The sequence below is a fragment of the Dendropsophus ebraccatus genome, chromosome 4 (genome assembly GCF_027789765.1).
Source record: "Dendropsophus ebraccatus isolate aDenEbr1 chromosome 4, aDenEbr1.pat, whole genome shotgun sequence".
NCBI classification, from domain to species: Eukaryota; Metazoa; Chordata; class Amphibia; order Anura; family Hylidae; genus Dendropsophus; species Dendropsophus ebraccatus.
The window spans coordinates 80,373,857-80,397,313 of NC_091457.1; positions in this window are offsets into that span (position 1 = coordinate 80,373,857).

A 23,457-nucleotide genomic window follows, 5' to 3' on the forward strand; every position below is an offset into this window, starting at 1 on the left:
TACCTCAGTTCAGGGATTGATAAATATGCTTGCCTCCATAAAGTAACATTTTATTTATTCATAGTGAAACATGTCACTGGTCACTATAGTGAAAAGGATGCTGTGCTCTTTTATCAACTTACCAACTTCTGGAGACCCTTTTACATATCAGTGGTGATTTCAACACACAGATACCCAACAATAACCTATTGATACTTTAACTATAAAATTTTTACTTTATTACCATCATCATTCCATTTACAAGTGGGTGCCACCAGAAGGAAGGTGATGGAGTCAAAGATTGAACACTTCCTACTACTTCTATGTAGGTGTTGTATACAGCTAGAGCTGGGCGATATGGCCAAAAAATAAAATCTCGATTTTTTAAAAAATTTTGGACGATTCTCGATTTAAATCTAGATTTTTTTTCCTTTTTGCTAAATAAACAGAATAGTTTTGTCCTTGCAGCATCAGATACTATTTTAATGACATTTGAGACAACTGTATTGCTTCTCACTGTAACAGTGCTCCCCTGTAGTAGACAAGCCCCCTGTGTGCCATTCTGGGCCCCCATATAGTATAGGAGATCTTCTTTGTGTGTTTAGTAGTGGAGGTATAGTGGATAAGGGGTGTAGTAGTAGTAGTACAGGTAAAGATGAGGGGTGTAGTAGTACAGGTACAGATGAGGGATGTAGTAGTAGTAGTACAGGTACAGATGAGGGGTGTAGTAGTAGTACAGGTACAGATGAGGGGTGTAGTAGTACAGGTACAGATGAGGGGTGTAGTAGTACAGGTACAGATGAGGGGTGTAGTAGTACAGGTACAGATGAGGGGTGTAGTAGTAGTACAGGTAAAGATGAGGGGTGCAGTAGTAGTACACGTATAGATGAGGGGTGTAGTAGTAGTACAGGTATAGATGAGGAGTGTAGTAGTAGTAGTACAGGTACAGATGAGGGGTGTAGTAGTACAGGTACAAATGAGGGGTGTAGTAGTAGTACAGGTAAAGATGAGGGGTGTAGTACTAGTACACGTATAGATGAGGGGTGTAGTAGTAGTACAGGTATAGATGAGGAGTGTAGTAGTAGTAGTACAGGTACAGATGAGGGGTGTAGTAGTAGTAGTACAGGTACAGATGAGGGGTGTAGTAGTACAGGTACAGATGAGGGGTGTAGTAGTAGTACAGGTAAAGATGAGGGGTGTAGTAGTAGTACAGGTACAGATGAGGGATGTAGTAGTAGTAGTAGTACAGGTATAGATGAGGAGTGTAGTAGTAGTACAGGTACAGATGAGGGGTGTAGTAGTAGTACAGGTAAAGATGAGGGGTGTAGTAGTAGTACAGGTAAAGATGAGGGGTGTAGTAGTAGTACAGGTATAGATGAGGGGTGTAGTAGTAGTACAGGTAAAGATGAGGGGTGTAGTAGTTCAGGTACAGATGAGGGCTGTAGTAGTACAGGTATAGATGAGGGGTGTGGTAGTACAGGTATAGATGAGGGGTGTAGTAGTAGTACAGGTAAAGATGATGGGTGTAGTAGTAGTAGTACAGGTATAGATGAGGGGTGTGGTAGTACAGGTATAGATGAGGGGTGTGGTAGTAGTACAGGTATAGATGAGGGGTGTAGTAGTACAGGTACAGATGAGGGGTGTAGTAGTAGTACAGGTATAGATGAGGGGTGTAGTAGTAGTACAGGTATAGATGAGGGGTGTGGTAGTACAGGTATAGATGAGGGGTGTAGTAGTAGTAGTACAGGTACAGATGAGGGGTGTAGTAGTAGTACAGGTATAGATGGGGTGTAGTAGTAGTACAGGTATAGATGAGGGGTGTAGTAGTACAGGTACAGATGAGGGGTGTAGTAGTAGTACAGGTATACATGAGGGGTGTAGTAGTAGTACAGGTATAGATGAGGGGTGTGGTAGTAGTACAGGTATAGATGAGGGGTGTGGTAGTACAGGTATAGATGGGGTGTAGTAGTAGTAGTAGTAGTACAGGTATAGATGAGGGGTGTAGTAGTAGTACAGGTATAGATGAGGGGTGTAGTAGTAGTACAGGTACAGATGAGGGGTGTAGTAGTACAGGTATAGATGGGCAGCTAGGGGGGGATGGAGGGGGACTGGGGGTGACGGAGGGCGACTGGGGGTGACGGAGGGCGACTGGGGGTGATGGAGGAGGAGTGGGGGTGATGGAGGGCGACTGGGGGTGATGGAGGGCGACTGGGGGAGATGGAGGGCGACTGGGGGAGCTGGGAATGATTGGGAAAGGAGTACACATAGCCCTCCTCCCCTCACCCCGGCCACACATGCAGGTCCCGGTCTCTGCAGGAGGCTGCAGGGACTGTAGTGGTGATAGCGTCGCTGCCATTACTGGAGCTGTACAGCGGGATCAGGGGTGAAGATCCTGCTGTACAGCTCCAGTAATGGCAGCGACGCTATCACCACTACAGTCCCTGCAGAGACCGGGACCTGCATGTGTGGCCGGGGTGAGGGGAGGAGGGCTATGTGTACAGCTGGGGAAGGTCGGTCACGGCTCTGGGGGACTGCCGACCGACCTGCACCTCGCCGCACTTCCCGCCCACCCGGCACCTCCACGCAGCGCCGCCCCCTCACTTCCCGCCGGCCGTAACCTGCACCTCATGGCCGGCCGGCACCTCCACGCAGTGCTGCCCGCCCTCCATCTCCCGCCCGGCACCTGCACCTCCCGTCCGCCCGCCCGACTGACTCTCCGCGCTTCTCTGCCCTTCTCTGCCCGCAATGATTTTTTGTGAAAATCGAATTTACGATTTTCACAAAAAATCAAATCGATTCTAACCTTCTGGGCGAATTAATCGAATTAATTCGATTAATCGCCCAGCCCTATATACAGCCTGCATATTGTAAGTGGAGTCAGCAGGGGGGATGTGCAACAGTGGGACGTCAAGATGTAATTTCTCTACCTTCCCTCTGCTAAGTAAATACATGTCTGCTTATGTAGCATTATCACCATTGATAATGCCGGTCTCTGATATAAAATATATCCAAGACTTTGCCCGAGCCCCAAGACTTTGCCTGAGCCTCCCCCATACTCTGGCACTCGCTACCCCTACACATCCGGCTCTCACCCACCATCAAGTCCTTCAAAAGTAATCTGAAAACCTATCTCTTCAAAGTAGCCTACAACCTATAACAATTCTGCATCACACTTGACTGGCTGCACTTTACCTCCTGTTTTTCTCCCCGTACCTTATAGATTGTAAGGCCTTTAACCTCTTAAGGACATAGGACGTACCGGTACGTCCTATGTCCTCACTTGCACTTCAAAGCGGGGCCGCGCGGCGGCCCCGCTTTGAAGTGCCGCGATCCCGGGTGCCGCGTGTAGCCCGGGACCGCCGCTATTAGCGGGCACGGTCTGATCGCCGTGCCCGCTAATTAGCTAATCGGAGGCAGCTGTCAACGTTGACAGCTGCCTCCGATTACCGGAGGCAACGTTTCCCTGGTGTCTAGTGGGGGAGATCGCTCCTCCGGGACCTTGTCCCGGAGGAGCGATCTCCGTTACTGATGCCGGCCGGGGACGCGTCCAAGATGGCGCCGTCCTCGGCTCGGCACTCGTTTACTTCCGGCTGCAGCAGCCGAAAGCAAACGAGTGCCGATCTCATGGATCTCTGCAGCATATCTATGCTGCAGAGATCTCAATGAGAGATCACAGTGTATATACTAGAAGTCCCCCAGGGGGGCTTCTAGTATATGTGTAAAAAAAAAAAAAAAAATGTTGTTAATAGTAAAAAGCCCCCTCCCCTAATAAAAGTCTGAATCACCCCCCTTTTCCCAGGTTTTAAATAAAAGTAAACAAATAAATAAATAAATAAACATGTTTGCTATCGCCGCGTGCGTAATCGCCCGAACTATTAATTAATCACATTCCTGATCTCGTACGGTAAACGGCGTCAGCGCAAAAAAATCCCAAAGTGCAAAATTGCGCATTTTTGGTCGCATCAAATCCAGAAAAAATGTAATAAAAAGCGATCAAAAAGACGTATATGGGCAATCAAGGTACCCATAGAAAGATCAAATCATGGCGCAAAAAATGACACCTCGCACAGCCCCATAGACCAAAGGATAAAAGCGCTATAAGCCTGGGAATGGAGCGATTTTAAGGAACGTATATTGGTTAACAACGGTTTGAATTTTTTACAGGCCATCAGATACAATATAAGTTATACATGTTATATATCGTTTTAATCGTAACGACTTGAGGAACATGCATAACAAGTCAGTTTTACCCCAGGGTGAATGGCGTAAAAACACATTTCCCCCAAATAAAAGAAATGCGTTTTTTTTTTCAATTTCACCACACTTCGAATTTTTTTCTGGTTTCGCAGTGTACTTTATGCAAAAATTCAGCCTGTCATTGCAAAGTACAATTAGTGACGCAAAAAATAAGGGGTCATGGGGGTTTCTAGGTGGAAAAATGCAAGTGCTATGACCTTTTAAACACAAGGAGGAAAAACCGAAAACGTAAAAACGAAAATGGGCCATGTCCTTAAAGGGTTAAGGGCAGGGTCGTCTTCCCCCATGTACCAGTCTGTCTTTTGCCTTTATGTAATGTGTTCTGATCTTGTACTGTTCCTGCTTGTTACACCTATCTATTGTATAGTGCTCTGGAATTAAGGGTGCTTTATAAATAAATAATAATATTAATCCTAATTTGGAGTTTCAGTAGAATCTGACAGTATTATTATTATTATTTATTTGTTTACTTATTCATAAAGCGCTCTTAATTCCAGAGCGCTATACAATAGATAGGGGTAACAAGCAGGAACAGTACAAGATCAGGACACATTACATGAAGGCAAGTTATGCATACATATGTTTTAGACACAGACGTTTAAATTCAAGTTTCTTGGAAAGACCGCTCAGCCATATCCATGTCCTTATTTCACAATGGCTTTCAATCAGCTGGTCTAGGGAGGTCCATGCAATGCGCAGGTCTAAACACTTAAAACGAAAAAATTATGGTCCAGCTGTAGTTTTCAAGTCAAATGACCATCATCATGATGACCTTGGGGTCTGTCGGGCTCCATAGATGTCTGTACAGTGGATACACCTACTCTGTTTTTGTTCTTTTGCTCTGAAAGAGTAACCGGTGCCTGATCAAGAATGAATATAAATAAAATAATAATAATAATAATGGAAGGATCTGTAACTAATATATTTCTGTTTCAATTCTTCACCATTTTTGCAATCTCTGCTTACTGTCAGTAAATGAACATATTCTTATTTGCATTCAGAGGCTAAAAACCCATCCTGACCAAACACTTGGGCTGTTACAGTTGTATGCGCTATGGTTTTGGTATGTGATGGTGTGTACTGTTTATCTCACAGAGGATTGTCTAGTCTGGATACAATTAATAGAACCTTTAACCTTTTGAGAAGTATTTTTGTGCCCATATACCATATAATGAAGTTGTCTAAAACTGCCTCTAGCAATGAGTTCGGCTAACTCTGAAAGTCTATAGCGGCCTCCCGACCCTCTGCTAAAATATGAAGTGTAGAGAAAAAAATCGGACTTGCAGGATTTTTGGATAATCCAGTGCCAGAAATGTCTGGCTGCTTACCCTTTCCATAGACAACACATCAACATTCAGCCATTTTATTTTTTAATTTTTTTTTTAAACTTGTTTTAATGAAGTTTGTATATCATATGTAATAACAAAAGCATTGTATCAGGATGTACATCATGATAAAAAAGATATACAAACAGCAAGCAGAAACAGTCCGCTAGTCCCGATAAGACAACATTGTAAACATTTACAATACATACATCAGGCATAATAAGAACACTTTGTTGGGTATGGGTATGACATCCCTTTAACTTAAAGGGAACCAATCAGCCCCATCAGGCTGATATGGTTCCCTGAACTGCTGTATACAGCTCCTGCAGCAGCTGCGGCACGTACTGCCCGCAGCTGTAGCAGTAGCTGTATACCCAAAAAAAGACTTTAATCCCCCAGGCGCGTGACTAGCAGCGGCGGGGAAGTAGTCATCTGGGCTGCTCCCCACCAGGATCTAGTCAACGCGCTCTGACGGTCAGCGCGCTCGGAGGGATGATTGACAGGCAGAAAGGCCAGTAAAAGACCTCTCTGCCTGTCATTCATCCTCTCTGTATAATTTTGTTATTAGCAGCCAGTGATACACTGATATGGGAGAGCATCATGTCTTGCCATATCGGAGCTGTTATATCAGGTATTCTAGCTTCCCATTTTGCCCTGACTGGGAGGGTTTCTAAATGCTAGATGGCAGATATAAGGCCTCGTGGACCCTGAGATCTGATAATCCCTATCAGGGGATATTTTAGAAAGAGTTGTGCCAGTAGCAGGGAATTGGCATTGGAAGGCATGCCGTAGTTGCAGGTACCAATAAAAGGAGTCCCTGGCAAGACCACACTTGGTTTGGAAGTATTCAAAATTGTGGAAACCGTTATCTCTGTAAACATCTTTTATAAAACTTACACCATTATTGATCCAAAAAGATGGCTCTAGGTTATCTGACAGGTGAGTGAGTTGTGGGTTATACCATAGGGGCATGTCTACCATGATACCTGTGAAACGGAGGAATTTTTTAGTTTCTTCCATACTTGCGATGCTAATTTATGCATAGGTAGAAATTTTGTGCCCCTGGGCATTCCCCCATCCAGCATAGGCCACAGTTGTCGGAGCCCCAATACATGTGCAAGGTGATGTTCCCGGTTGGAAAGTGTACCCGCATCTACCCATTTAGCTAGGTGCCTTAACTGCCTGGCTAAGTAATATATGAAAATATCAGGGAGTGCCATACCTCCTAAATCCTTGGGACATTGTAAAGTAGTTTGTTCTATTTTGGATCCATTAGAACACACAAAAGGGTGAAACAGAGAGTGAAGCCGTTTAAAAAAGTATAATGGAATAGGGACAGCTGTGTGTTCTACGATATATAGACACTTAGGCATTATAATCAAGTTCACACATCCGGTAACGGCCAGTGGCAATAACATTCAGCCATGCTTGGGGAAGTTGGAAGAGTTTGGCTGACCAGTTATTGAAAGTGTATGGCCAGCTTTAGGTCTTCCCTAGTCTTTAGTCTGTGGTGGGCAAACAATTATGGTTCTCATTGATGGACAGCAAATAGAGATTATAAAAATGCTGTGGATTTGAAATCCAAAGTTAAAAAATTATGGTCCTCAACATCTGCACTCAGGGAGCAAATTGCTGGACATAATGACATATCCGGTTAGTTACCCCCAAAGACCTCCTCTAAGGCTGGGTTCACACTACGTTTTTGCAAAAAACGGATGCATTTGTGTGCATCTGTTTTGATCTCGTTTTCCATTGACCTGCATTATATAAAAAAGGGTCAAAACGCATAGGGTCAGTTTTATTTTAATGTACACAAAAATGTAGCTGTAAATAAATAATTAAAAAAAAGACGCATAGGGTCCCCCCTATTTTTATAACCAGCCGGGTTAAAAACCAAACGACAGCAGCCTGGTAACACCAGGGTGGGAAGAGCCATTGGTTTAGGCCCTCCCCAGCCTAAATCTTACCAGCCTGCTGCCGCCCGGTCCAGGAGCGCCAATTTTGACGCTCCGGGACCACTGGCACCCGGCTCTTCCCAGTACCCCTGGTGGCATTGGGTACTGGGGTAATAATAGGGGGTTAGTGTTAGCCATTTTATACCGGCTAACACTAGGCCCCAACTTAGTAATGGATTCCGTCTATTAGACGGCTTCCACTACTAAGTCTATAAAGTAAAGAAATAAAGACAAGACACAAGTTAAAAAAGTTTTTTATTCAAATAAAAACACCCCCACACCCCTCATTGACCATTTTATTAAAAAAAAAAACCCTGGTCATCGACGTAGTCCACGGAATCCGACGTAATCCCCAGGATACCGATATCTGAAAAACAAAAAGGGAGAAACACACAAAAAACACACAAACAGGGGCACAACGCCCATCATTGTGAGCGGTGTTGTGCTCCTTACAGTATGCAGCATCTTTACAGATCGCTGCTTACAGTCTGGCCCCCAAGGGGTTAAGGGAGGATGTATTGCATCCCCCTTAACCCCTTGGGGGTCAGACTGATGTCAGACTGCACCCATCCCAGCAAGGAAGGGGTTAAGTGACCCCCCTTCCTTGCTGGGAGGGGTGCAGTGCTGGGGAGGGGGTGGGGAGAGCTCTATACTCACCCCTATGTGTCCTCTTCGCTGGTCCGCAGCACAATGAAGTCACTGTGCTGCGGACCTGCTCATTATATGTGCGCTGAGCCGATCAGCCAATCAGCTGAGCGCACATATAATTCTAAATGTTTTTTCTAATAATGCTATTGTGATAACATAATTAGAAGAAACATTTGATGTTTTCATTAAAGTAAAATGATGATTAGTACAGAATGCTCTATTGCCGGCAATATGAATTAACGGCTTATGGAGCTTCCTGTACTAATTAATATTTAATTAATGAAACACATTTTCGATGAAATAAATTCAGTTTCGTTGTTCAATAATTTAATTCTAACGAATCCATCATTGTGCAATTAAATATACTGTCAAAAAATAAATATATATATAAATATACATTTATTTATATATCTATTTATTTTAACAGTATATTTAATTGCAAAATGATGGATTCGTTAGAATTAAATTATTGACCAACGAAAGGGACTTTATTACAAAGAAAATGTGTTTTAGTAATTTAATATATTAACTATTAGAGGCATCGGCATTCGGCATCATTGCCGGCTATTTTTGAAGTACTCCGTACGGACCGCCTGTCAATCCTCGGCCGCATGTTCAGCCGCAAACAATGGTCTTGTTCATTTTTTACGGGTCCGTTTACGATAGGGCCGTAGATTCAGACATAGTGTGCACTGTGCAGCCGCATATCCTATACTTCCAAGCATACACACGAACCACCAAAAATACCGCCGCACAATTACAGCCGCAAATACAGCCGCACTGTTACAACGTGTGAACCGAGCCTTAATCTGCATTTTTTTTAAAAAAATCCAATATTTTTTACAGCATAATACACACCAACAAATCTATTATAAATCTGTGCCAAAATCAGATTTGGTACTTGTCTACTGCTTCAGATCTTCAGATTTTCCAGCAGTATTTTGATCCCCTGTGATTGCATCATAGGTGTTATATATTTACCTATATTGTGTTGTTAGGACCATGTGTTATTTGTTACATTACAAACCTTGTCTGGGTCGTTGCAGAAAACAGGAAAAAATGTTTTAAATAGAACTCATTAATGTCAAGATTCTGGAAAATTCTGCCTAGTCATGAAAGTGTTGCAACCTCTGTGATTATTGGGAGCTGGATTATTTTCTTACAGCAGGAAGCTGTACACTTTGTCCTCTCCCTGGTGTGTACACTGATCACGCCATAGACCCATACCCCTATGTGAGGCTCGCAGGGAGGGACATCTGCAGAAAATAGAAAAACAACCTAGCTGGTTCCATATGTGCAATGAAGTAATGTACATTCTGGAACCATATACCAACAGTGTTATCACAATCTGATGTCTTAAGTGTCTGATGTCAGATGGTTGATGGGAAATGTTCCTACGACAAATCTCCAATTACAGCTGTGCTGGAGCTAGATATACAGCCACTACTTTATTACTGCATAGCACATTTTTGGCATATATTGTGAAAAATCAAATTGGTCAGCAACCACAGGCTAGAGTTCCCTTAAACCAATCCCAACTCAATTTAAAGACTCTGTGTAACCCCCCCTCCCCCCCAAAAAAAAACAAACAAAAAAAAACACTTGCACCTTCGGATAGCTGCTTTTAATCCAAGATATGTCCTGGGGTCTGTTCGGCAGGTGATGCAGTTATTGTCCTAAAAAACAACTTTTCAACTTGCAGCCCTGTGTCAAACTGGCGTGGCCTAGAGTGTGTGTGCATTAGGCTGGCACAACCTCTTCATCATTAGGAAATCCCCAGGCAGGTATTTTCCTATTCATCATCTGTGTGAACACTGCACATTGGCTGGATTGTTGAGGCACCTGTGCAGTGTTCAGTGCAGAGGAATAGAAAAAATCCTCCCCAGTGGCATTCCTAATGATAAGGAGGGTGGGGAGGAGGGACGGGGGGGGTGGTGCAAAGTTAGGGCACAGATACTCTAGGCCACACCAGTTTGGCACAGGGCTGCAAGTTTAAAAGTTGTTTTTTAGGATAGTAACTGCATCAACTGCTGAACGGACCCCAGGACAGATCTTGGATTAAAAGCAGCTATCCGAATGTACAAGTGGTTTGGGGTGGCCAGATTGTGGGTACAGAGTCGCTTTAATGTTGCAGTGATATATCAGTGAATTTCTATTCAGGCCAGGGATCCATAGAGTCACCAGGAATTTGTTTTAAACTTACATAGTATGGTTGAAAAAGATTCAAGTTCAACCAAGGAGAGGATGCATGAAGGAGAGATGATATATACTATACATACCATACTTAATAATTATGTTATTTTGCTGTCCAAGCCTGTTTTGAAGCCCTCCACTGTTTTTGCTGTGAGCAGCTCCTGGAATGACCGTTGCCCCTGCTGTTTAATTTTATGCTTTAAAAAAAGATTTGATGCCTTGTTCAGTTATTTAGTTACATTGATATCAAATCTGCTGTGGATCCTGCACGCATGAACCCACCCTCAAACTGTTTTTTTTTTTTCTTGTTCCACTATTGGATTAGTTCTGGAGCCGTCATTATAAAATCTCCAGCAATTTCAGTGTTTTTTTTCCCCTTGTGATTGTGGCATCTCAGGGGTTAAAGAAGAATTCCAGGCTGGGGGGATTTTTGGCAGTGTCTTGTGGAGGGGGAGGATGGAAGAAATAACTGTCACCTGGGTCTGAGTGTCAGGCTTCTCAGCCACTCAGCAGCCAGAGCAGGACCCCACTTCAGCTACTGACTGGCTGAGCAGGCCTGGCACGTCACATCACAGGTCCCATCTCTTACAGGAAGCGGCTGGGGATTGGAGCGGCGGGATACTGACATCAGCGGGGGAGGTGAGACTTCCGATTTTACTATCAGTAGGGCTCTTCTCTGTGGTTTAGTCCAAAATGACGGAATCTGCACCTTGGTAGTCAGCCATACAGACGGATTTACTTATCTGATGTTGAGTACTAAGCACCTTACACTAAAGTATGACGCCTATGTCCAGGGCAGTATCCTGCGTGTGTGCAGAGCTCTTATCTCAGTTCACCTGAGTGTGTTGTACACTGGGAGCTACATGATGTAAGAGCTGTGTATTGCTGGTAAGTGTTCTGCCCCTTGGTGAACCCTGCCTGTAGTTCTGGGAATTGTAGCTCTTGTGTCATCACCACATACAGTTACCATGGGCTGTAGCTTGGACAATATGGCCTTGAAGTCCTGATGTCACAGGGGTGTGTGTAGCTTTAGACACCAATGACATTTCCCTAGTTCAAGAACATTGATGACACATGAAAGATAGGCACACATAGGATGATGGGAAAAAATATTATTGGACATGTGAAACAAAATAACCAACAAAGTAGAATGTAAAAACATAAGAATTTATGGAAGCTGAGAAAACTTCTTATCATGTTAGGTTACTTTATTAAATGGGGTTTATCCATAAATACACGCCTGTTTTCTTCCAAAAATAGTGTCACGCATGTCCATAAATATTGTTTTACTGTAACCCATATTCACTTCAGTGGACTTAAGCTGCAATACAGACCATAACCTGTGGACAGGGGTGGCACTGTTTTAGCAAAAGGGAATGTTTTCTAATCTCATAGCGTTGCTTTAAACGGGTACTCCGGGCCAGGGTTATTTATCGTGTATGGCCGGGGAGGGGGTGGATATAGAAACCCCCGGTCACTTACCTCCCCGATTCCAGTGCTGGGTCACGGATCGCGCCGCCCCATTCTCCCGTCCCGCTCACATCACATCTCAAGCTGCAGCTCAGACCAGGAAGCGGCGGCACAATCCGGGACCCGGAACTGGAACCGGGGAGGTAAGTGACCAGTGGCTTCTGTATCCACCCCCTCCCCAGCAGTACAAGAAAAATAAATCTGGCCCGGAGTACCTCTTTAAGTCCTTCCTGTCACTGCAATATTTAGTTTAGCTTTTTTCATGCCTGCCTTCTTTTTTTATTGACACAACTATTTTACACAACATGTTTTTCCAACGAACTATGTGCACTGAGAAACGTTAGGGAAAGTTTTTGTAGGCTGAATTGGAAGGGAAAAATTGTGCCACTCTTTTTTCTGTCGATGAACCTGAGAGAGGGCTTTGGCAGGGTGAGCTTTAGTTTTTGTTGGTGCCCTGGTGGGGCACTTATGACCACTTTATGATCACTTTATTATTTTTATTTCATTTTAGGGAGGCAAGGTGGCACAGAAACAGCAATTCTGATGTTTGTTTTTTATACAGTGTTCACTATGCAGTATGCAAGTAATGTGATATTTTAATAGTTTACACTTTCACAGGCTAGGCTGTGTGTGTGTGTGTGTGTGTGTGTGTGTGTGTGTGTGTGTGTGTATATATATATATATACAGTGTTACCTTGGTTTAAGAGCTCACAGTTTTTCAAAATTGTGACTTGGTGTAAGAGAATTGCTTTGGTTTAAGAGCTCCCTGTACTGGGTGGGAGGGGAGTGGGGGAGGGGCATGGTCTTCATAGCGGGGTCTACAGCCCTGTACTCTGACCCAGGAAGTCTCCCTCACCTTCCAAATCATAGCAGATCCACTTCAGGCCGGGGCTCACATCAGGGGACAGGACTGTGGAGATAATATCTTCATAGCTGTAACCCCTCTCTCCCCGGACAGAGAGTGCTGCATATATCTGCCCACATCTGCCCTGCTCCTACCTTCATGCTCCCTGCAGTCTCTGTCCGCCCTTGTGTTTCCCATCCTCTCTATTACTGTACAGTAACTTATAATATCACATATTCTGCTGTTTCTGAATGTTTGTTTCATCTGTTTTACATTTTATTCAGAATAATGAATCATTATTTTTGGTGATTTGTGGAACCAATTGTCTGCATATCAGTTATTTCTTATGAGAAAATTTGCTTTGGTTTAAGAGTGGATTTGGATTACAAGCACGGTCCCGGAACGAATTATGCTTGTAAACCAAGGCACCACTGTGTATGTGTGTAAATATATAATATATATAGCTTCAACTACACTGCAATACTTGATTTTTTTAAGAAATCAGCAGGGGTTGTGATCAAAATCAGTTTTGCTGTATACTCTATTTTATAGTGTTCTATGTTTAAATCAATGTTATACATATTGCTACTAAGTGTCTCCCTGTCAAATTGAAGTCCATGCTCCCACTGTGCCGATATTTGGTCTTTTCTCTGTTCAAAACAAAGAGACCGAAGACAGGAAGTCCCAGTCATCTATGCACAGACATTGCTTGGTATTGACTGACAGCCATTCCTGAGCATGCTGCGGGGACAAGTCTTTACTGCGCATGAATACAGCTGCTGCACATCAACATTCAGTAGCAGAGAATCCTGTCTTTATGAGAAAATCCTTATAACAACCAATAAGATTACATTTTTGTTGCTGTGGGTTAAATGTTTACTTTCTCTTTGCAGTAAACTGTATACAAGATGCCCTCAGTATCTTTACAGATCAATCTTGGAGCACTCCACCACTATATAAGCCAAGCTTGTAAACACATTGCCTTACACCAGGCATAAGGATTTCTTGTCAGTACCACTGATGTAACAACTGTCTTCTCTTGCAACAGAAAAAAATGTCAGTGTGGGACTGAGCTGAAACAGCCTGTAGTGTCGGGGATTTAGGTAACATTCACTCTTTTTTTTTTATCTGGATCGTATATTAAGTCTGCAATTTTTAGTCTGCATGTATCCATATTTGTCTGGCACATTGTCCTTTTGTAAGAATGGCACATGTTAATTGTCATCATATAGTGTTTTTAGAGAGGGAGGGGGTAGAAAAAACCCCAACAACACCCATTTAGCTTCCTCGCTTCTGCAGTGGTGCCTCAGCCACTGAATGGATGTCATATCTAGATGTCACGTCACTGAGAATAGACAGTGTGTGTTGTTTTTTTTTGTTTTTTTATTTAACTATCCCCTTCCTAAAATGATATGTGTAAAGTATGCTTCCTAAGCAATCCCTCTATTCTAGTACTTATTTATGTATAATCAGTGAGAAAAGCGACCTATAGCAGGTGGGGATAACGGATACGACTGCGTGCCCTTACAGTGGCTTCAGCGTGCTTTTGCATGATCCACTACTGGCAGGAAATGAAAAAACAAAAAACTGCAAAATGTATACTGTGTCCAGCTCCTCCTTCTCTTGCAAGACAAATCATCATCTTCTGAATTCACAAGAAGGCTTTGCTGGATCTTGCCTCTGAGCTGTAGCCCTGTCCCTCGAGTGATGTCACCATCTCATAACAGCCCTTTATCAACATCTCCCTGTCACACAAATACATATATATATATATATATATATATATATATATATATATATGGACATTTAGGGTAGAATGAGGTGTGCTTACAGCGTGCTGACCATTGTCAAGGTAGAAAAGCAGACACGGAATGAAAGCAACAGGTGCTACAATTTCACTGATGCAAAAGTCTGCAGTAAGATCAGATGTTCTGTAACAGCTTTGCGCAGGGAACCAGCAGATCTACAGAAGCCTGATTATGGTAAAAGCTGTAGTTTTCAGACTGTCCTAGTCTCTTATAGGACCATAAGAGTCTTCATTGTGAACTCCAGTGTTTCATTGTACTTAAAGCGTAACTGTCATGTTTTTTTTTTATTGCAGAAATCAATAGTATAAGCGATTTTAAAAAACTCTGTAATAGGTTTCATCAGCCAAAAAAGCCTCTTTCTGTATTCAAGAAGCAATTTCCCAGCCTCCCCCCTGACTTCTTATCTGTGCATTATCAGGCAAACACGTCTTTATTACAGAGAAGCCAGTGAAGACGGGCTCTGCTCTCTCCATTGTAAGCCTATGAAGGGGGGAGGGGCTAAGGGAGATGAGGGAGCAGGAAGAGGTGACATGAAGGTCAGCTGTTTGTAGACTCTCTGGGCACCTAAAACACTAAATTCAGGGGTCAGAAAGGTCAGTGCTTATCTATGAACTTACTGAGAGAAGATTGCAGGGTGTTGTGCTTTGCAAGACTGCTCCGTGCTCAGTCACCCCTAACAGCCCCTCCCCTCTCCATAGCCACATAATGGACACAGAAATCCTGCTTCATCTGAAGTTAGGGGGGAGGCTGGGAGATTGCTTTTTCAGTACAGAAGGAAACTCTTTTAGTACATAAAACCTATTACAGAGTTTCTTAAAATCGCTTGAGCTGTTGATATTTAATGTTTTCAGAAAAATGGCCCTGAAATGACAGTTATGCTTTAACCATAAAAACTGTGAAAATAGTTTTTAAGGGGGGAATAGTGGCATCATTCATATAGCACAAAGAAGGTGAATGTAAAACGTCAACTAATTTAAAGAGGATTTACCACCAGGTACATCTTCTTGAATTTAACACACCGATAGAACAGCGGCGTCATGGGGAAGCCGGTGCCGTTGTCCTTTTTTCGAACCGCGGCCCGGTTCCCCTGTACGGCGGCGTTCTATCCAGTGGTACCAGGCCGTGCTGAAGCACTGGAGGTCGGCCAGCCCGAATTCCCTCCCCTCTATGATGCGGCTCATTAGAATCAATGGAGCCGCGTCATACAGGATCGGGGGATCCCTCCCACTGGGGGTGGGCCGGCCGACCTTCAGTGCTTCAGCATGGTCCGGTACCGCTAAATACAAATAAATCCAGGACTCATCCACAGTGACCAGTCGATCCAGGAAGTTCTTATCAATCCAGAAATGCTGACAAGTGGACCGGGAAGTTGTCACTCATATGCTTTCCTGGTCTGTTGTCAAACATTTAGGGACCCACTTTGCAGACAGCTTCTTCATGTTCAAATGTTCATGGATAAGGACACAAACACGTTCACGAGAAATCCCCATGATGTGTGCTATTCCTTTAGTGGAAATTCACCGATTCTCCAGTATGAGGCTTTGCACAGCATCGATGATCTCCGAAACAACAACCACTCTGGGTTATCCAGGACGTTCCTTATCACTGGTGCTGAAGCAGCCCGTTTCAAATTTGGCAACCCAGCTCTTACCTGTGAAATATGAAGGTCATTGATCCCCAAATATCTGCAAAATTTCACCTTGAATATCCTTCACAGACTTTCCTTGCAGAAACAAGAATTTTCTCACTTTCTCACTCTCTCATTTGCTTTGAATCGCCTCAGACTCCGCCATTTTGTTTTCCTGTGCGCCTAGATCACTGTTGCTATAATACACAAAATTTGGGAAACATATAGTAGACACATAAGGCTTTCATGTGATGTAACATTTGTTACCATAGAAACAAAAAAAGAACACAAAGCCAAAGACTTATCAGCAGCCCCTCGTAATAATAATTTTTATTTATATAGCGCCAACAGATTTTGCAACACTTTACAATTCTGGGGGTACATATATAGACAAAAATCAGACATTGCAGAGACACACATGTAATTACCAAACCAGACATGAGGGGTGAGGGCCCTGCTGGCAAGAGCTTACAGGCTATGCAGAGAGGGCTGGAGACAAAAGGCAAAGGGGCAAAGTGCTTCATTGTATGGGTAGAGTGGTAGACAGATGATGGAGGAGATGTAGGGAGGTGCAGCACTGTGGAGAGCTTTGTGGGTAAGCAGGAGTTTATATTGTATCCTGTGCTTAATAGGGAGCCAATGTAGTGACTGGCACAGGGGGAGGCATCAGTATAGCAGCTGGACTGTGAGATGTGTCTAGCTGCTCCATTAACCCCTTAAGGACCCATTACATACAGTGAGCTCAGGAGCTGAGCTCACTTCATAGCACATGGGGACCAGCTGCTATATGCAGACAGGTCCTCACTGTTAATGACTGGCTGCCATGATTGTGCGACGGCCCGTCATTAACCCCTGGAGTGCAGCGACACTTAACACAGTCACAGGAGCTGCAGCTCCTGTCACTGTCCAATCAGGACCCCCGCAGTGTAAACCAGACTGAAGGGGGTCAAGAAGAGAGTTTTTAGAGATATAGCAGGGTAAGCGGGAATAGACCAAGTGTTCTAAGAGTCTAAGAAAAGGGAGATTAGAGACAAGTCGATAGTTGGCTGTACAGGAGGGGTATAGAGGGTGTTTTTCACTAATGGAGCGATAATGGAGTGTTTGAAAGTAGAGGAAAATATGTCAGAAGAAAGAAAGAAGTTGAAGATTTTAGTTAGGTAAGTAATGAGAACAGGAGAGAGAGACTGGATAAGATGTGAGGGAATAGGGTCACTAGGGCAGGTGGTGGGGCAAGAGGAGAGGAGTCTGGAGATTTCCATCTCTGTCACTGGTTCAAAGGCTGAGAAGGATGAAGACAAAACAAGAGGGGGAATGGGAGATGATTTCTTGTGGTTTGCCGGCTATTTTGTCCTTAAAGTAGGAGGCTAGGTCATCAGCCCAGAGATCGGTGACGGGTGTCTGCACTTTGGGATTGAGGAGAGAGTTGGGGGTATCAAGGAGGCGTTTTGGGCTATGGGATATAGAAGAGATAACAGAGGTAAAGTAGGATTGCTAAGCAGAGTGAAAAGCAGAGAAGTAGCTTCTAAGCACGAATAGTACTCTTTTTTTATTATTATTATTATCATCATCATCATCATTAATAATAATAATAATAATAATAATAATAATAATAATCATGGTCTTTTTAAGTGTTGGAAGAAAATATACTTATGTTCCACATAACAGAAGTGCCGCATTTTCCTGAAACATGTATCTACTCAACCTACATTACTGTCTGCACAAAGATCACAGAAACAAAGTATAACTGTCCCTGAGCCAAATGTAACAGGGTACAAATATTACCACTGTCTCTTTTAGCACATGATGAATATAAATGGGTACAAGATTCCAAAATTGTTGCCTTATGTGGAATTTGATAAGAGTATTTGATAAGTCATGACTGATATTTATGGCAGAAGAATACTGTAATATGACTTATAAGGCACCTCTACCCTAATGGGGTTATCTAGGCGTAGAAAAAACACAGATTTTTTTTTTCTGAAAACAGCACCATGCCTGTCCATTGCTGGTATTGCAGCTTTGTGAAACCGAGATAAAGTCTTTCTCAGAAAGGGTTGAATTAGCAAAACCTTGACATAAAGTCTACTTGATATATGAATTAGGGAAATCATAGAAACATAAAAGATTGTCGGCAGAAAAAGACCACTGGGTCCATCTAATCTGCCCTTTTAGCATTTCCATTCTTATTATCTTAGGATAGATAAATGTTTATCCCAGGCATGTTTTAATTCTGTTATTGTAGATTCACCAACCACATCTGCTGGAAGTTTCTTCCAAGTATCTACTACTTTCAGTAAAGGGTAGAGGTGCCTTCTAAGTCATATTACAGTATTCTTCTGCCATAAATACAGAGGTAATATAGGGAAGTGCTATGCTATCATCATCTCTTGGCTAGAGGGGATAGTTCTTACCAACAGTATTCTGGAGGACGTGTTCTGTTCTGAATCACACATACAGTGCATTGTTCTTACTGGCCACTGTGTAGTGTGTGCACTGTGTGCTTAGTTTCTCCTTTTGAGATGTTGCAGGGAAATGAAATAATTGAACATTTGCTGAAAGGTTTCCCACAGTTTAACACTGAACATTTGGGGTTCTTGCAGGGGCATTTTTGATAGGTATTAGCATAGGGAAAAAATATACATTTTCCAAAGCAAACAACTTCTTTTACAACATATTTACACTTTGTCCAGGTTTGTATTTGCCATTAGGCATTCGTGGTCCTGGGCAGAACTTCAGTGAAGTATTAAAAAAAATACTTTAGATGTAGCTGCTGTTAGAGAAAAAGACAAAAACATTTCCACCTTTGGTTAAATCCATATGGATCTGAACCGATATCAACTTTACCTGCAGGTTTGCAGCATTTTCCTTATGCTGTAGAGTTACGATTCATTTTACCACTTTCTTCGAATAGTGATGAGATCCCCGATAGTTCAAAATCCACACATGCATATTTGTGACAGATCTGCATGAAAAAATTCTGATGTTTGAGGTATTTCGTATATTGTCCAGGGCAGTCAGTTTTAGGGCTAAGACCTTCATGCAAACCTCCTCGTAGCTCTCTCTTTCTGCCTTAAAGGCTCTCAGGATCCCTGGCCTATGGGACTCTGTAGGGCTGTGCAATTACATCACATTCTCCTTTCTCTTCCCTCTCCTTCCTCTTTTGCACATTCGCTGACATGCTTTGAATCTCTCTCTCTCTCTCTCTCTCTCTCTCTCTAGCATCTGGCCCTCTCCGAAAGTCCCTCCCCCTCATTTACGCCATGTTGGTCTCCCCGCTAGAGCAACCTTGTCCTCCATACCTGTCTGCATGGGAGTCCAATCTTAATCCCTCCCTTTAAGCAGCATGTGTTCACCTTTAATCATTCTTCCTCAATTCCTTCTCACCCGCAAGAGGCAGGATACAAATTGCTTTCTAGATGGTATCGTGCTCCTTCTTGTCTCCACCGGATTTTCCCTGAGGTCTCGCCACTGTGCTGGAGAAACTGCAGCGAGGATGGTATGCTCCTACATACCTTTTGGAGCTGTCCTAAACTGGCCCCTTTTAGAAAAAGGTGTGGCGCCTTGCCTCCATCAATACAGACTTCCAGCTGCCCTTTACCCCGGCTTTTTTCCTCCACGTTTCCGCGATTCCAGTGACAACTTACCTCCACTCTGTTCACCCTCATGTGGTCAGTGCCGCTAGAGCTTACATACTGTTTCTGTGGTGCTGTCCAGACTCCCCACAGATTTGTGGGGGGGGACTGTGGCTGCGGAGGGTCGACGACATTAGATGCATGGAAGACCTCATGGCCCAATTATACGATCACTCAGCTCATTTTCTCCCCACATGGTACTATTGGGACCAGTTCACTAACACTGATGAATAAAAAAAACCCTCCTAGCTCTGTGAGCAGGCCTCCCCATTCCCCCCCCCCCATTCCCGTCCTCTCACTTAAGGCCCTATTACATGAAGTAATTAGCAGACCTATTCAGACGTTTCGGACAATAATCATTTTGTGTAATAGAAGACAATGATCAGCCGAAATACACGATGTTGGCTGATGATTGTCTTTGAACAGGCTGAAACGCCAACGATCGGCCTGGCTGTGATCTGCTGCCATCGCTTCGCACTACAGGAGCGGCAGCAGCAGACCGCCACTGTCTCCTATTGGCTGCCTGGAAGATCTAATGATCGCCACACGGCCACCCCAGCTCTTACCTGCTCCTCCTCGCTCGCAGTCACTGTCTGTAATAGCGCTGGCAGCAGGCAGCCGTGGAATGAGGAGCAAGCAAGCACTGACCTGTATGGTCAGCACTCGCTTGCTCTCCACATCGCCCCATGTAAAAGGGGCTTTACTACTCCTTTCTTCCCCCAGCTGCGCCCCACTTGTTTGGAGCTGATAAGGTGACCCTTTGACCCTTGTTAGGCACATTATGTTAATTACTGTGTAATCCTGTCTATCCTTTGTTGGATTGCCACTTTCAGTTGTGATAGCAGTGTTATTATTAACACCTTTTTGGCTCTGTTTCTCATTTTTCTAATGTGAAAATTTTATCAAATTTGCATTAAAAAAGGACCAATCTATGTAAAAATTGCAATAACAAAGATTATAGATTATCACTCAGAAATGCGCCTCCATACAGCTCCTTAGATGGAAAAGTTAAAAGTTATAGGGTTCAAAAATGGCACTTTATGGCATTGAAGGTGGCATTGGTTTTATCATTAGCTGTCTAGCAGAAGATTGCTCTTTGTAACCATTTCGTTCTCCACTGCTATTCTACATCTCATTCTACATCTAGCATTCCATCTCTCTCTAGTGATGGCTGTTTGGACATATAGGCCTTATATATAATTCCTGACCATTATCTCATCCTGGTAGGGTTACATAGGATGGGTACATTTCCCTTGACTGAATGTCACAGTTATTATCACTCCCCCTCTAGCTTTTGGCATATCATGTGGGAAAGTTCATATATTTTATCCAAGAGTTCACAGAAACATTATTTGATATGTTACATATGTAACAACTTCTTAATGTCATGGCCTCCCATACTCTCTGATCTCCCATAACCAGGGCCATCTATATGTCTAATTCAGTCATTTAAATGTCTTTGAACTAGATTTGCCGACAGCCAGTGTGTTACTACTGCACTTTTGCTTGCTCTGTGAAATAGTACAGTCCAGGCGGTCAATGAACCTGGCAAATGGAAGAAAAAACACACCTATGTGACCTTGCGCCTCTCTTAAGTGTAGTCTATTGCTGCTATTGAAAGTATTAAAGGGATAGCAACACTTCACTAACAGATAGAAACCTACCGACTGTGTGAGAACACCCAAAGCTCAGAGAACAGACATAGGAATCATTTTATGGTAATGTGCTGACATCAAATCAAACTTGCCTTGAAAGTGTCCAATCAGGGGACTTGTAGAGCCATTGTGCTACCAGAGCTTAGATGAGCAGCCAGGAGAGCATTCTTGGTGTATAACATTTAGGGGGAAATTTTTTAAACTGGTGTAGAATTGTCTTAGTTGCCCCTAGCAACCAATCAGATTCCACCTTTCATTTTTCAAAGAATCTGTGAAGAATGAAAGGTGGAATCTGATTAGTTGCTAGGGGCAACTAAGACAATTCTACTTTACACCAGTTTGATAAATCTCCCCCTTAGTGTTTACTTCTTGGCAACTTGCAACTGAGGCATTTGGAACATTAAAGAGATTGGCCACTAAGTGTACAGACAGCACTTACTGACAGCAGCTCCCTGTGTACCTCATAGAGCTAAAATCACTGACTCCTCCTCCAGGCTGGGCTGTGGTGAGTCTATTCATAAGATGGCTGATACGAAGAAGCATGTGACCATGCCCCGCCCCCCAGTGTCCACTACTGAGCCTGTATATGTCTATGGAGAACACAGTGGACAGGACATGTCACATGCTCCCCCATGTCAGCCATCTTATGAACAGACTCAGAACAGAACAAGGCAGCCCAGCCTGGAGGAAGGGAGTCTGATTTTAGCTCTATGAGGTACACAGGGAGCTGCTGTCAGTAAGGGCTGTGAGTACACTTACTAATACTGTACAATGAACAATTTTACTATAAAGTAGCAAACCCCTTTAAACAAAGTTTTCTTGGTCAAGCAACCTGCATGACCAGCACCAGATTTGTGCTTACACTGCTTACTTACACTTACTTACACTCTGTGCTTTCTCTTTTACAGTCCACCCTCTATCCTACAACTTCCAGCAGCCTGACAGACACACTGACAATAATCACTCACTGCCGCTGTTGCTCCTCTTCACAGCCTTGTTCTTGGCAGCCATAACCCTGCAGTATCCCTTCAGCCCCTGTCACCACATCCCATCCCTGGCAGCCATAACCCTGTAGTATGCCTCCATCCGCTGTCACCACACACTCTCTCTCCTCTCCTCCTCACACAAGGTATGCCGGACAGTGGAGTACAGAAGGGGGAGGGGCTGTCAGCAGCAGCAGTGTGCAGGAGGAGAGAGGAGAACCAGCCCTGTCTGGGCACAGCATCCAGTCACTAAGTGTGCCCCACAGGAGCAGGGGGCCCGCACTTCCCAGGTGCTGATACCACTTTGTTACCAGCTGAAAAGAGGACCAAAAGCAAAACAAGGCTGAAAAAAACGTGCAAACACAAAAATGCTGAAAATAAGGTTTAAAAAACAGTGTATTAAAATAGCGTTAACAAGTTGACAACACTGGAAAAGCATACTCAATCTGCTCACGTCAACAGTTTATGGAGAAGACTCAGGACTCAAGCCTACTCCACATGCGGTGGCACCTGGCTCTTTTCAGGCCACGTGCAGAAATGTCAGCACTATTAAAATACAATACAAATAAAACCACATGGTGAACAGCGTAAACATACATAAATACCAAATGCCAGAATTGTAGTTGTTTGGACTTGGCATCCCATGAAATATAAAGTGATCAAAAAGTCTGATCAATGTCAAAATGGTACAGACAAAAACTATGGATTATGTCACAAGAAATGCGCCCCACAAATAGATTTTTTTTAAATAAAGTTTTACATTTTTTTTAATAAAAGTAAATCATGACTCAAATGGAACAAGGGGGTATAGTGATGGTACCGACCTGAGGAATATAGATTGATGTGAATTTTGCACAGCACAGGTTTCACTAATAATAATATAATGTAATATGTCAATCTTAGTTTTTTTTTTCTTGATAATGTAAATATATCAGCAGATGCGTCTTTCCCAAATCCCAACTACATTCTGTAAACTACTAATGAATTCAGGTTTCATGTCTTCACTTCATTCATTCCTGGAAGGGATCTCCAAGATTAAAAGCCTCTTTTATCAATAATCATTGGATGCTAAAGGGCTGCA